The sequence below is a fragment of the Molothrus ater genome, chromosome 10 (assembly GCF_012460135.2).
Source record: "Molothrus ater isolate BHLD 08-10-18 breed brown headed cowbird chromosome 10, BPBGC_Mater_1.1, whole genome shotgun sequence".
Taxonomy (NCBI): domain Eukaryota; kingdom Metazoa; phylum Chordata; class Aves; order Passeriformes; family Icteridae; genus Molothrus; species Molothrus ater.
The window spans coordinates 12,978,856-12,994,044 of NC_050487.2; the positions used below are offsets into that span (position 1 = coordinate 12,978,856).

The 15,189-nt window shown below is 38.3% G+C and overlaps 1 long non-coding RNA gene across 1 annotated transcript in view; it reads right to left on the minus strand.

Annotated features, from left to right (window-relative positions):
* The window catches only part of LOC129046779 (uncharacterized), a 34,323-nt gene extending 24,018 nt beyond the window's left edge, over positions 1–10,305 (minus strand). Inside the window, exon 1 of the long non-coding RNA XR_008508550.1 lies at positions 10,248–10,305. This is a non-coding gene — a long non-coding RNA (uncharacterized LOC129046779). The remainder of the gene's footprint in view (positions 1–10,247) is intronic.
* Between the last annotated feature and the right edge of the window lie 4,884 nt (positions 10,306–15,189).

The following is a 15,189-nucleotide window of genomic DNA, read 5'->3' on the forward strand; positions in this document are numbered from 1 at the left end:
GCTCTGGCACAAGACACAACATGGCAAGATCCACACCCTTCCAGACACCTGACTTTTCTCCTTCTGTCTCTGTTACTGGGCTCCTTCACATACAAGGTGTTCCTCCCTGTCACATCCTGGATTCTAGGATATTTCTGTGGTCAGTTTAGCAGAGCACAGGTTACTAAGAGCAGCAGCTTTCCCCCTGGACAATGGGGACACATTCTGGTCTGCTGGTGATTCCAACGTCCAGTATCCAATATCCCAAAATCCAATGGCAGCAACAGTACCCCTTGGACACCAGCACAGAACCAGAGGTCATTGTACCACCACAGCCAATGGAGCAATGTCTCCCTTGTAAATAAGGCCAGAGAAAAACAAAATTATGTTGAATGCACCAATTACACACAGGGACATACTATATTTTAAGAAAGGGTGAGCATCCACTGAGGAACCAGTCCTGGGGTCTTAAAAATAGGAACAAAACCAACCTGAATTTAATAACATAAAACAGACTAAGAGCAGAGAGCACTATGATTCAGAAGAGGAAAGTTGCAATACCACTAGTATCAGTATTTCTGTCAAATGGAAAAACCTCCAGGCTCATTTCCAGGGCAGACAGCTGCTATCATTTGTGTTGCAGGTAACAGGAATTTAACAGGCTCAGTGGGAAGATAGGAGGGACTACTAATTATTCATGTATTTAAAAGGAAAAAAATGTCAAATTCCTTTTCCAAAAATGTCACAGTCTAAAAATCAAGAGAAAAAATAGCATAGAATGACCTAAAGTTACATGCCTGGTTGATATTCCAGGTTTTTGTTGTAGATGATAATAAGTTTGGCGAGTTTGCCAAGATGTCATCTTTGTCATATTCCTTTTTGCTGTTCTTTCCTTATATTTTCCCTGAGAACACAAGAATCAGATTTATGAAAAATGTATGCTGTTGTCAAGTACATACAAGTAATTTCTGTGAAGTGTTAACTAAGAAGGACTTAGCTGCCAAAATTTAAGTATATGTTTGTTTTTAAGCACTTTTTATTTTCATTCTACTGTGGGAATCATCAAAATATGATAATATATTGTTTAAATTCCAAACTTCAAATATAATAAACTAACCTGAGACAGGACTAATGCTGAGAACTCAGTAATTCTTCTTATACCCATTGCATTTCAGGCACCTCTCAAGCTCCAAAATGTACTTCAGATTCTAGAGCTGTCTCACAAAAATAACAAACAATCAAAACCAAAATACAGACTTTTCATTTTTTTCAAATATCAGTCAGAATACTTTGTTTACTTAATAAGATAGATTTTTCCAAACATACAGGAGCTGCACATAATGAAATATTGAAATGCTGTATTAGCAGCTGACAGTGTAAATCTATAAGAAGCAGACATTATAAAATTTCTCCAACACAGAGACATCAAATATATTTAATTCAATCAGGTAACACCTATATACAGGTCTCATAATAAGTTCTTTAAAAAAAATATTGCTAAGAAAGAAAGACATGGGTGAGACATCTAGACATGACAAATCACAAACAGGAGAGAATCCCTTGCTCTGACAAGTGCATCGTGTTTTGATCTTATGTGATCATCAAAAGGTGATGCACATGTGAAATCCAAAATCACTAACTGTGAAACTAATTTTATCAATATTAATGAAATCTACTTTTGAATATTAACTGCTTAGCAGGATTGACTTAACACATGAAACAGAACAGAAAGGAGAGGATAAAAGTCACCATGGAACATAAAATGTTATTCAGTTTAGTTGCAGCTTTCTCAGGACTTTTGCTGTTTCTGTCTCCAATCTGTGTGTCTCCCATGCAAGACAAGCATTTGAAATGAAAAGCAGTGGACAAGGGTAAGACTTCAAAGACTACAGCATCAAGATTTCTATGGCTTTTCAGGCATTAAGTATTAAATGGATATTCAGCTCTTTAGCAGTGAAAAGGAAGTAGAAGATGTCAGATATGATATGGGACAGGTAGATGTCAGAATTTCCTGGAACAGCAGACAGGTCAGCAGAACAGGGCTTCTTAAATGGAACTAACCTGCTGTGTGGTGGCAACTGAATGCTCCTGCAGCATGTGGGGATCCAGCTCTGAAGTGCAACCCAGAAAATCTCTCCAAGTCCCTGTAAGCACTGATGTGTTTTGCCTGCAAGTTTCCTGTGAACACCTTAAGACTTGTCCCTTCACTCTGGACATGTAGAGTGCATTGATTTAGGATCCACAGATTACAGGATATACTGTGTAACAAATTCAACATGCCAATCTCACTAAACATAGGAGCTGCTGAAAGTTCCCTCAAGGACTTGAACAATAAAGCTCACTGTCACTTTTAGTCCCACAGTGTTTATTCAGGATTTGGAGGATAGTAACATTGCTTTCTGCACTGAAGTGATGCCCATTGAAGCCCCCTAGCTACTGGCATTATTTAGGAATTAAGTGATTACCCACTTGTATATGTCTAACTATATTTATGTGCTTTTATGGAGAGGGGCCAGGGACAACACTCTGCAGATCATTTAATTGTTGTGCTGCTCCCTGAGCATCCAGTCCATTGCTCAGTCACTCATTTCTCTCTGCCTGACGGGTCACCCTTCCCTCCAAAACCAGGATTCAACATCTGCATGACAAAAGCCTGAACCCAACACCCTGAGTGAGTCAGATCACAGCCCGGGTGTGCACTGATGTCCCACAGCTCAGGTGACACGGTCACACTGTGTCTCAGTGGTGACAACTCCCCCTCCTCAGGCGTGTTGGGGTGGGAACAGACCCAAACAATTAGGGGGTTGTAGCTGCTGGGATGAGGAGGGCTGTCTATGACACCAGGCAAAATGAATTCAATCCCACAGCTGCTAAATGACAAAGACTTCAGAGACACTACTCCTTCACTTTGAAGGATGGCAGGATACTGAACAGGATGGGAAGAGGTGAGCCTCATCCTACAGGAAGGATGGCCACTTAGACTCTCCTCTCTGCTATTTTATTTCTAAAAAGAAACCACAGGGACCAAAAAGCCACAGGTGAAAAGTATACTAATAAGGGAACAGAAGATTGTTTTTCTGAATGCTCTAGATTCCTTGAGAATAGCAGAGTTTTGTTGTGTTACAGGTAAACTGGGCATCTGGCTGGAGTCCTCTGGCAAAAGTCAGAACCTGAAGTGTGTAGGTCTTTGACCTTAACTGATTTTCAAGGTCATTTTTCTCAGCTCTTTTGCAAACTGTTATCTCAATTTCTGTGACAGTATCAACCTAAATTCCCAAGCACAAAATTTAGATATGTCCTAGACTGTTTGCTTTTTTATTTTACTGTCAATATTATAATACAATAGATTCAGACTCTAACTTTTAGAGGGTTTAGAATTAACCTGTTCAAATTGTTATTGTTTGAAGAACATGCATTTTTCCAAGAATCACCTGCCTCTCATATCCATAAACTATGCATAGTATGGTGAGCTGGATAACATCAAAGGAAGCAGATCTTTTTCAGTAATATATCTTATTCCGTAAATCAGCTTGAAAGGTATTTTTCAGCTCATTTTGATTTTTATGCTTTCTTTTTCCTGCTGCTTGATGTAAAACTGACAAAGTAAAACTGACAATAAGCTGCAGAGAGATGCAAGCTTCCTGGTACAGAGGAGTAAACATTTCTCCTAACAGATGGAGTAATTTTCACTTCTATTATCATTAACAAACTTCAAAACTCTGTGCAAGTGGAGAAGCCAGCAAGCTAGCATCGTACCCCTGGATGCTCCTTTACTGCTATATTTTTACAGATACTTGTATCTTTAGATCATGTAAGTTAAGAATTATCAGCTACATATTGGGCATCCTCTCAGCCTATAGTCCAACGCTTTAAGCAGCGTCACAGTAATTGGACTGTGAAGGACAAGACAGACTCTTTGAGTAACTAAACTCTCATCATTCAAAAGCCAGTGTTTTCCACCCCACAGCAGCATTGGGCTGCAGTTATTGCCTGCTCTGTCACAGAACAGCTGCATTTTCCTGTGGAGCAGGAGTGACAGTACCAATGTGAATGTGTAGGTGGCCAGTGGGGCAGCCACACAGACAGAGCCACAGCTGGCATGGGGTGAGGAAGTGCTTGGGGGAAGCAAATCCCAGGGGAGACCTGATGCCTGAGCTGGCAAAGCTGTGCAACTGAACTGCATTTGCCCCAAAATGTCCACAATTTCAAGTTTTCTTTGACCCATGAATCTTTTTGAATCTTCCCCATGTAAAGCACCCCATTCCTTTCCACAGCAAAAGAAGGTTCTTATTCTCAGCCCACAGTCTATTGCTAGTAATGTGTGTGTTACTGAAAGCACCATCATACAGTGATGAAATTCTTCTTTCAATTAGTAAAATTACTATAAATATTCTTTTTTTTTTTTTTGCTGTTAGCCTTTTTCTGTCTACAATACATGTATTTTTTTCTAATGCATAAAGACATCTAGCACCTGGAGTTGTTTTACATAAATTATTTTTGAAAGGAATACACATTACGAATCACAGGGGCTTAAAACTTTAACTGCATTTACAGACTCATTGAAACTGTCCCAAAATTTAAACATAAAAGCTCCTTATACAGTGTTTTCTTTAAAAAATCCATTATTTTATATATTCAAGCTGGTGGTAAATTGTAAACATGGATAAAACCTGTTGAGATCTTTTTATAAAGAGTTTAAGAAGCCATTGAAATTTTAGACATTTAAGACATTATTAATTTATTTCAGCATTTGCAAGATGTAGGACTGTGGCTATAGCACTTTGTTTTCTTGTGAAGTTGTAGACTTTACTCATCATAAAAAAGGGGCATTTTTGTATTCACAACAATTTTCCCTCCGCATTTCTTTTAGCTACAGACTAATCTGTAAAAGCATTTTGTTTGACTGAAATGGGCAGCAATTTAATTTTCTTTTTGCTTCTTTAATGTATCAGCAGAATCAGCTAGATGCTGCAAATTACTAAGGAAGAATAATATCCAGAGAAAATTACCAAAATAAAGAGTAAATAACTCAGTGTTAAAGAAGAATTAATATAATGGGATCACTCAGAAACTATCAGGATCATTAATAAAATTAAAGTATAACCCATACTAATTTAAAAATTCAGTTAAAGGCTACATTTAAAATTACTGAGTGTCAGGGGAATATATTTAAATTATGAAAATTATTATAAAGCTCTGACTGGAAAGTGCCCATTTACACAAGCCTTGAGTCACTCATTGAGTTTATATGCATTGATACACTATATTATTGAGCAGAAAATTATTAAGGGAAATGGCTTAGTTCCATTTACTTTTAAATATAGTTACGATACAAATACAGATACAAACACAATTCTAGTGTATTTCTTGCATTGCTTCCATCTGACTTTTATGAAAAATACTTTTAAATTAATTTGGCTTTCTGAAATATGTGCAATTGTTCATGTACTTAGGGGATAGATTTACTAACAATATGTTGGGTAGTAAGGGGGTTGTAGCTTCATATTGGGGATGAGGCTGAATCGCTCCTGGTTCTTTGAATTCCTCTCCCTCATACACTTCACACTTACACCCACCCCCAACCCCCCTTTAAAGCCCATGCAAACACAACCATCTGTGGTGCACTGACCAAGATGTCTGTGCTAATACCAGCAAAATTTTCTAACATGATCTTTAAAAACTCACAAGATTTTTTTGACTGTACTCTACAAGGAGGTTGGCAAATTGTTAAACTCTGAGAAAGGGGGCTGGAACTCCTGCTACAGTGAGAGACTAAAACAGCTGAAGAAATGATTAATACCTGTCAGGTTCCCAAGGTGACATCTTAAGCCCATGGATTGTTGACTGATGTTCAATGGAGAGAACCCTGGATTTTACCCACAGTTTATGGGAGTTTAGGAAGAAAAGCTTATAGACAGAAGTAGCACCAGTTATTTGATAAGAGTCACTGAATAGTTGAATCTAAAAAAGCTTTCCTTTCTTTACACAACCACTGGAGGATTTTAAGCCACTTGAAGCCCATCAATCAAGTCTGTATGTCTTCACTCAGCTCCTACAGTTCAACCAAAGCCAGTGTCAATAATGGAAAATGCATGCCAAATTCTAGGCTGTGCTCATGCAGAAAGTCTAAGAAATTCTTTTCAATCCTTTCTGTTAGATGTAGAGTCTAATGCTGATACTTAACTCACAATTTGTTTCACAGACATGGCGCTGTCACATTTTAAATCCTGGAAATGCTACCAGTAGATCTACCTTCTTCCTTAATGGCCCATGTCTTCCCTAATTAAGTTTGTGTTGTTCCCCATGTATTTCCTGTTTGTCCAAGAATAAGGATAAGTGTGGGAGAACTGAAGGTGGCAGCAAAGGAGTTGAAAAGACCATATCCTTCAGGGGTTTTAGAAAGTCCAATGACAACAATAGACTAAATAATGCCTTTGTGCACTGTACAGCAATTACAGTATTTGCTGTCAGTGACAGCCTTCTGGCCATCTCCACAGTCATTCCACAGTTACAACAAATTGCTAAGACACCAAAAATCAGACATTAAACATGCCAATAAATATGTAACATTTGAATTATCTTGCTGACCACAATGGAGGTATTCCAATGTTCGAACAGCAAAACTACAGCCAGACTCCAGATATACATGACAAATTATTTTAAATAATATGTTTCAGAAGTCTGGATGCACTCTCTGCAACCTCTTCAAATGTAGTCAAATGAGCACTCCCAGTCAATTACAGCACTATTAAAACATACAATCAGAATGATCATGATCTCTCAAATATAATTGCTTTTGTCCAGTTTGTGGAAAATGTTTTAGGAGATAAGTTGAGAGAGGTTTTGTGTTGGATTTTTCTGTTGTTTTAAGTGACCTCATGATTTATTTCCAAATCTGGAACAGTTTGTTCTTTTCCTTTGAAAACAAACTGAAAAACAAACCACTCTAAAAACAAAAACAAATCTACAGAAAGACTTTACTGAGTGTGTTTCTCCTTCATTCTATTTGAGATGATCAAACGGCAGTTTTTCTTTGAAAGTGTTCATTGGCTCTTATAGCTGCTATATTTGGTTGTATTTAATGTACTTTAAAGGTACATTAAAAATGTGGAACAGAAGGATGAAAGGAAGGGAAAGGTCATTACCCCATTGCAGATGAGTCAAAATTATTTTGGTGTCCAGGGAAGTTTACAACTTGAATTCTTTGATGGCACTTTAAGAAAAATAAAAGTAGTTATTAACACAAGCACACATGCACTCACACACACAGAGATATATGTATATTTGGGATGAATCATGTGTATGGATATAATATATATATATAGAAGGAATTTAGTGATATCAATAAATAAATAAATTCTTGCTATCAATTACTGAGATATTTTGCTTGCCTTGTTGTCACTATGTGATTCTATCCCTTTTCCTATAAAGTTTTTACAAATGCAACTTCCATAAAAACAGTGGAGGCAAAAAGGAAAAGAGAGAGAAAAGGAAACAAAACCACATTTTCTTTGCAATATGCAAACCTAGCTAGAAAAAAACCCCAACACAACACCTCACTTGAAGCCAGGTTTTTTAAATGTAACTGCAAAATACCAAATGCAAAGTCCAGACTGTTCAGTAAATCACCTCCAGCCCCTGACAATCAGAGAGCAAGCAGAGCAGGAAGCAAACAGCAAGAGGCTTCTTTGTTCACAGATCCAAATGCTTCCTTGCCAGGGCTCATCTCACATCACTCTGCCTCTCCTTCACTCTCTTTGCTCTCTCCCAGAGCAGCACCAGCAGTGATTCTGCAGAAAACAGCCTGGGTTTTCATCCTTGTTTCTCACTGCCCATGGCCCAGCTACTCACAGGCATGGTCCTGTCAAACTGCCCTGCAAAATCCTTCCACACATGTAACTCAGCTTCTCTCTGATCTGCTGTGTGGTTTTGCTTTGCATTCCCAATAAATTCAGGGTTTTTTACTCTAAATATGACTTTTATTATATCTTCAATTCACTCTTCATTGTCAGGTAGCTGTCAGAGGCTGCTTTCTTTAAAATCACTGTTCAAACAGTGGTGCATGAGAAGAATAAAGCTCCTTGCAGGTGTGTTTAGTAACAGACTGAAAGCAGGTCTTAAAAAAAGAAAAATATCTAAAGGGACAGAGTTTATGAAATCTAATTAAAAAAAAAAAACTTTCATTTTAAAATGTTTCAAGTTGCATGGGCCTCAGAAAGAACCAATGCTAACATTTTCAAAAGCTCCAGGTTAATTTTTAAAATACTACTGGAAGCATATATTACTTTTGGGCTCTTAAGATGTAAAATATGGAAAGGTATAAAATATGGCTTAACTTGTTTAAAAGGCAGTTCAAATTTGTTAAAAGGCACTAGTGGTAGCATTTCACTGAACTGCTCTGCAGCTGAGAGCCAAGAAGAACTGTGCCTTAATTCCTGAGTTTCTCCTGAGCTTTCTGGTTACTTCACTAATTCCTGCCTGAGTTTACCGGTGGGTCACTAAAAGGAGGGAGTCATGTGGATTTTTGTTGGACCTCATAATTCCTGACTTAAGAGATCTTCCACTGGATTTGAGTTCAGGCATCAAGAGAGAATTTTGCCCCAAAGAGTTGGCCTATAAGTAGTTGACAAAGAAAAACACCTGATAAGAAGTTCTGTTGTTTCAGAATGGGTAGGGGATAAAACAAGTCAGAATAACTGGACTCACTGAAGAGAATTTGGTCAAAAAACCACAGGTGAGCAAGGGTAACCATTCAGTGTGAGTTTACTTGAAACCAAACCAAACAAGTAATCTCAAGCAAAAACTGCCTGTATGTAAAGAAGCAAAGTATAAAATAGCAGCTGCAAAAATCACTACAATGTGGACTCCTCCATGAAAATTATTACTACCATGATGCTAATATATATATAACACACAGGAACAATCCATGCATTTGCAGTAGAGCAAAACAGATGGGAACTTTCTTTTCCTTGCTTTAGCAACATTAAAATAATTACTTATAATAATCATGTTTACTAACCTTAATGCATGCACAGTATATTAAATATTGCTCTGCTTCATTGTGAGACTGTCTACCCTTCTTCCTTCACCTCATCCAGCCCAGACTTTCTTCTCTGCCCCAGCCCACAACTACTGCTGCTTTACTACCAGCAAGGCTCCAGCACATCCTGACCCCAGGATTTTACTATGGAAATTTTTCTCATTCCTATCTGTCTGGCGTTTCCTTGTCTCTTTGAGCTCATCTTTATCATAGTCCCACTGTGACAGTCCCCTATCTACAGGAAGTCCAATTTCTACAACTACACCAACTTGTTAGTGATTACTGACCTGAACTCAGACTAGATCTGCCATTTGTGAAGTTTCTCTCAATGTTTTGTTCTGTCAGCAGCCATTTCCTCTACTGATTTCACTGTTCATTTGACTTTCTGTGCCACTGCCCTCATGCACAGAACTCCTTGACAGCTTACAAAGAGAGGCCTTTTTTCCACACCACCATAACTTGCAGACTCTCCTACTACCTTATTCCTCCAGGGGCTTCCAAACATAGCAGGCATCTAACTTCCCTAATTGCCCTGTCATAGAAAAAGCAAAGGCAAATGCCTTTCAAACTGCTGGTAACTTTCCCATCCAAGGGAAATAGTCAAGTTGCTATTGCCTGAATTGTTCAAACCAGACAGTACAAAGCATCACACCACACACATGGGAAAACCCAAATATTCACAGGGGACTAATTTGGCAACCTAAAAGGTGTTTTCTGTCTCCGCTTTTTGTGATATCCTGAACTGCTTTCCTGCACTAAGCTAGAAATTGGCACTTGGAGGTGAAGCCTTCTTCCAGTATAAATAATGGCTCTTGGTTCCTTCATGCAACTTTACTTCCTTGCCTTAGGTCTGCATCTGCAACTGTCAGTTCAATTATCTTTAGTGATTTTATTAGTTACTATTCCTCTAGTACCTGTGAAAGATCATCTTTTGTTTCCTGCTCAGTGGAGTGATTTAACAGAGTAAAATCCCATCTCTGAGGCCACCTTTAAGAAACTGGTCTGTCCAAGCTCTGCACTGAATGTCACAGTGCTGGTCACCTCTCAGAGCATGTTCTGCCTTTACCAAATGCTGAAAAATTGGCATGCTTCCATGAGTGGAGGCAGGACAGCACTGTGGGGAAGGCATGGGGAGCAGGCACATTTGTGTACCACATGGGAATGTAGATGCCTAAGGAAACACAGAGGAGGAGGATGAGCGAAGTCAGGATCCGTAACCAAGCCGTACCTTTTTTCCCCACGGAGCTGGAGTGCAGGAAGAATGCCTCCAGGTCTCTTGGCTCCACAGCTCCTCTCTGACCAGATGGGTGCTTTCTTCACACATGCAAACCTTCAGGCTTTAGCAAAGTATTCACCCTGTGACCAGAAATAGGTTAGACCTGAACTGTAACTCCTACAATTAGCTCTCAGAGCCTTCATTTTATTGTATTAAACCCTAATATGTACATTTGTATTCGACTCAACCAACAGGGCTCTTCTATTAATTTGTGCACCAATTTTAGATTTTTCTCTGAGGTAGTTAAGGAATTTCAGCTGCTGGTGGAAAGAAACAAACGGAAAAGCCAGTGAACATGCCAAGGGGAGAGCAGGGCTAATATCCTGTAGCCTTTATACATCTACTGAGGGTCTGTGTAAATTGTAAGGCCTCTTGTTTTACTGCACACTGTTGGCATAGTTGGAGACAGAGTCTTGTAATGTCAGCCAAGAGGACCCACACACGGACACTGAAGCCCCAGGGAGAAAAGAATTAACAGCTTTCAAAAGTGGAAAAGTTTTAAAAAGAGATATTTAAAAGGTTTGACTTGCAGCCAAGTGTTAAACAGTAAATACAAGTTTTAAGTGTCTTAACGATTGAGATGAAGTATCATAATTCAGCAGCATGGAATGGGACCTCTTACTGGGAGAAGCTAAAGAAGAAAAATGAACCAGCACAAAAAGGAACCCCCTCTAGGGAAGATCTCACACATTTGGGTCTGGAGTCTAGTTAGAGTAGGCCAAAACCTGATACTTTTATCTCCAACCTTTGACCCTGACATCTGGAAACTTAGTTTGAGTCAAACAGAAGGAAGTTTTCTTTTCTATTTCAAATACTTTATAGAAGAAAAACTTCAAGTATCTACAGTCAAGTCTGTTAGTACAAACTACTTCTATTTGTGCACTTGTAGTGAACTCTAAAATATGGAACATTTGTGCAGGAAATGCATGCGTCAGAACTTTTGGGAAAAGAGAGTAACTTGGTGAGACTGGCACATTGTTCGATGCTTGTATGGGATCCAGATAACAGCCCAGATAAACATCTCCAAGGGGGTGCTGAAGAGTATAAAAGGTCCAGTTCCTTTGATGTTCTTAGATGTTCTCATTTAATAGCTATCAGCCCTGGTGCCAGAAATAACAACATGTTTAAACATTCTGTATCAAAACACAAATTAAATTCATTTAGCGTAACCTGTTTCCAAAGTTAATTTTCATCTTTAGCTGGAACACTAAGTGTGATGTAACTGATGTTCTTCCTGGCAGTTATTTTCATTATTATGTTTATTACTCATTTAAGGGACTTTTTTTTTTTTTGAACAGAGGGATTAATGAATTTAGACTGCACATTATAACATCAAAAGCTTTGGTTTCAAATAAGCCCATCTGAGCTACAGGAGATTTTCTCCCCTTATACGAAGCTAAACAGCAACTTCAAAAACATATCTCAGTTATAGTATTATTTTCTACTTGAGTGAAGTCATGGGTTTTATGTCAACCTGTTATATTTGCATATAATAAATGACTACTTATTTGTATTGTCCAAGTGACTCCTCTGACTCCTTTAACCCACAATCTGTTCAGGAGTCAGATGCTTTCCACAGATACCAGCTCTCTCCTCAGGAGGATTTCTCATCATGTGAAAGAACAAAAATAATAATAAAGCAACCTCTTTTTCAGGATTCAAATAATTGTTTGAGATCAGATGATCAGAAGGGGGTAAGACACATGCCAGCATTTTAACATCATGTTGTTCAGGCAATAAAAATAATAAAATAGGAAATAAAGAGCACAATACATAACAGTTAGCAAAAGTATTTCTTCCCTAACATGATGCTTTTTATCACTGTCTTCTATTTACAAGTGAAATTTTTTTCACTCAGTATTGATTAACATCAAACTCTCATAGGATATGCATACAGAGGTCTCAGAAATCCACCTGGATTTATAAATGAAGGCAGAAATCTGCAGAATTTCTGTTTAATAGTGCTCTCTAGGATATCAGAAGTCCCTCGTCAGTTATTTTACTAGAAATAATAGAATATTGCTTAACATGCTGGCTGAATTACTTTATTTTTACTAATTAATACTAAGTTACTGCATGCAAAATATTTTCCTAATTATTTTCAGTGATTATAGGGAGGTTTGCAGCACTGCTTTTTAAAGAGAGTAATGTCTGAGTTAAAGGTTCTGCCTCTGCTTTTCCCCATATGGACAAAATACCTCTCCCATCAGTGGAAGATACAGGCCTCAGCTAAGGAAAAGATTTCTAAAGCATCACTTTTTATTGTGCTGAGAATTTCACAGTGTTTGAAGGGATTCAGGAAGTAGGAAGCAGCAATACAGATCTTCAGTGAGAACCAGGGTATTGTCTCTGAGACTGTTTGAAATTCACTGATATATCTGGAAGTCACTGTGGATAAACACCACGAAATGCCAATTTTTTTAGAAAAGACCATCAAAGTTCTCTTTGGAAGGAAGTGCATGCATAACTGTTTCTGGTCTAGAAAAGGCACCCTTGCAGGGAACATAAGCAAGTGGAAAATAGCTCTATCATTTTGAACTACAAAATCAGAGTTCTGCTCCATATTGTTTTACTCAAGACTGCATGAAACATTTGCAGTGGCTGAGAGTTCCATCATGCTCTCAAAATCACCTCCCATACTAGAACACCCAATATCACTGTATGAAATGCCCCTCATGATTTCCTCCTTGGTTTCAACCTGCCCCCCATTATATCTCTCTTCATGCGCAGTTGTCCACTACATCTCCATTTTCCATAAAGGTGGCCAAACAGATGAAAGCACACAGTCACTAAAATATTCACTCTGGCAACATAACCAGACCACCCCAGTTAATATTTACGTTATGGAAGAGTAAAATTTGTCTTATCTTTGGGCACATCATCTCAGGTAGCAGAATGCTTCTCTCCTCATCTCTTTGGTCCTCAGGAAAGGCCACCCACGTGAGTGGGGTGCTCTCCAACCAGCAGCCTGTTCCCACAGCTCTGGCTGGCATGGCATTTGGCTCATCACTTGTAGGTGACTCAGGCTCTAGGAGGAAGGCCATGCTGTTCAGATTAAAGGCTTTGGTTTAATAAAACAGCACTCACGGTTTCCTTGTTGAACCCAGAGCTGTGGCAGATGATCATTTCCAGGTTTGCAGGTAGGGCTGCAGCTATTGATGCACATATTCATATTACCTAGACCTCTTCCCAATCCTTACAATGAATTCTTTTCAATTCTTACATTAGCATGCTCCAATCTCACACTGCACCAGAAGATTTAAGGTCAGGTGGCCTTTTGGTCAGTGGTCCATCCCTCATCCAACCTGAGTGGCTCAGTTGGCAAAGTTTTATTTTACATGCAAGTGTTGGAAGGAAAAGGTTAATACAGAAATCAAGGCAAGTAAGGGGAAAAACACATAAATAATTTGATATTTTAGTATGATATTTGGTAACTTGATAGAAATTGATAAAGTGATATTAATAAACTGATATTTTAGTATGCAGGAAAAAAACCCAACCAAAAATAGAGAGATTTCTTTGTAAATGAATATAGATAACATCTATATTTATTTTCTTTGTAAATAAATAGCAGGAGTGTCAAGGCAGATGGGTTTTTCAGTTTTCTAAATTTTCTTACCTCTTGACTCTACAGTAGAGCAAGGGGCATATTCTCATTTTGAAGCCCAGACCTAGCATTAACATTTATGGGAGCTATACACACACCAAAAGAAAAACCTACATTAAGCAATTTATAATCTGAATATTTTTTCTCTGACCAGTGCAATTGCAGGATTTATCTAAAGGAAATTGCAATAATTTCTCATGTTATTTCTGCTGCTGAGTACCTGTATGGTGGGAGAAAGAGAGGAGCTAGAGAGCAAGTATGAGAGAGAGAGAAAGAGAGAGAGAGAGAGAGAGAGAGAGAGAGAGAGAGAGGCAGAATGAGGGTGAGAAGGAGACTGAGAGAGAGAAACACGCTCCTGAGATCTGAAAACTACTTAGAACAGTTTCTATTCTTCTTGATATGTTTTCCTTAGCCTTTGAGGGATCCAAAGCACATTTGCATATATTTAGAACTATATGTAGAAGTGCTTCCCTTCCTTACAAGACTTTTTCAATTTTTTTCCTCCTTTAAGGAATGTGTACATGGCACAAGTTCACAACGTTTAAACCCTTTGTACATAATGCCATGAAGGACTGGTACTCCCATTTTTTCAGTGTCTTCTGATACAACAAATTGATGAGTGTTCCCATCGCTATTTTGTGATTAAACCCCCTTGATCTTTACATGCAAAAAAGGATTCCTTAGTCATACTTTCCTATTCAAGAGGGCTGATTAAAGGAGTCCCTTTTTCTGATCCATTCTATGCCTTTCTTAGTGAAATAACCACTTCCTTTTCCTTGCTTCTTCCTTGGTTATTTTTAACAGATTTTGCCATATTCTATTAGATTTTAACATATTCTTTTTTATCTGATGTATAAATTTAAATTCAGCAATAAGAGTAAACTTCAGCTCTTCCTTTAGAGGAGTAAGGTGTCTCTGTCACCATTAAATAATTTTACAATAAGTTCATATTAAATTTGTGCTTGGCCATAGGGCCAAAAATCCCTGGTGAGAATCTTTTCAATCTCAGCTTTGGATTAATAGGGTTAGTGAATCAGAGATGCTTCAAGAAAACTTTCTAGGATTCACAAATAAGTACTTTTCAATGATACCATGTTGCTGCTATTAAAGACAAGACTTGCAATTCTGAGACAGGATTATATGTGAGTTTTCAGTACTGTGAGGGACCTTGGTTGTCTTCTCTGTCTGTAAACCACATCTCACCACCCATACTCAGACCACCAGTTAGTATTAGGTTTTTATGCATTTGCAGTGCTAAACCCCACAATTCTCCATTCCATTTCTCAC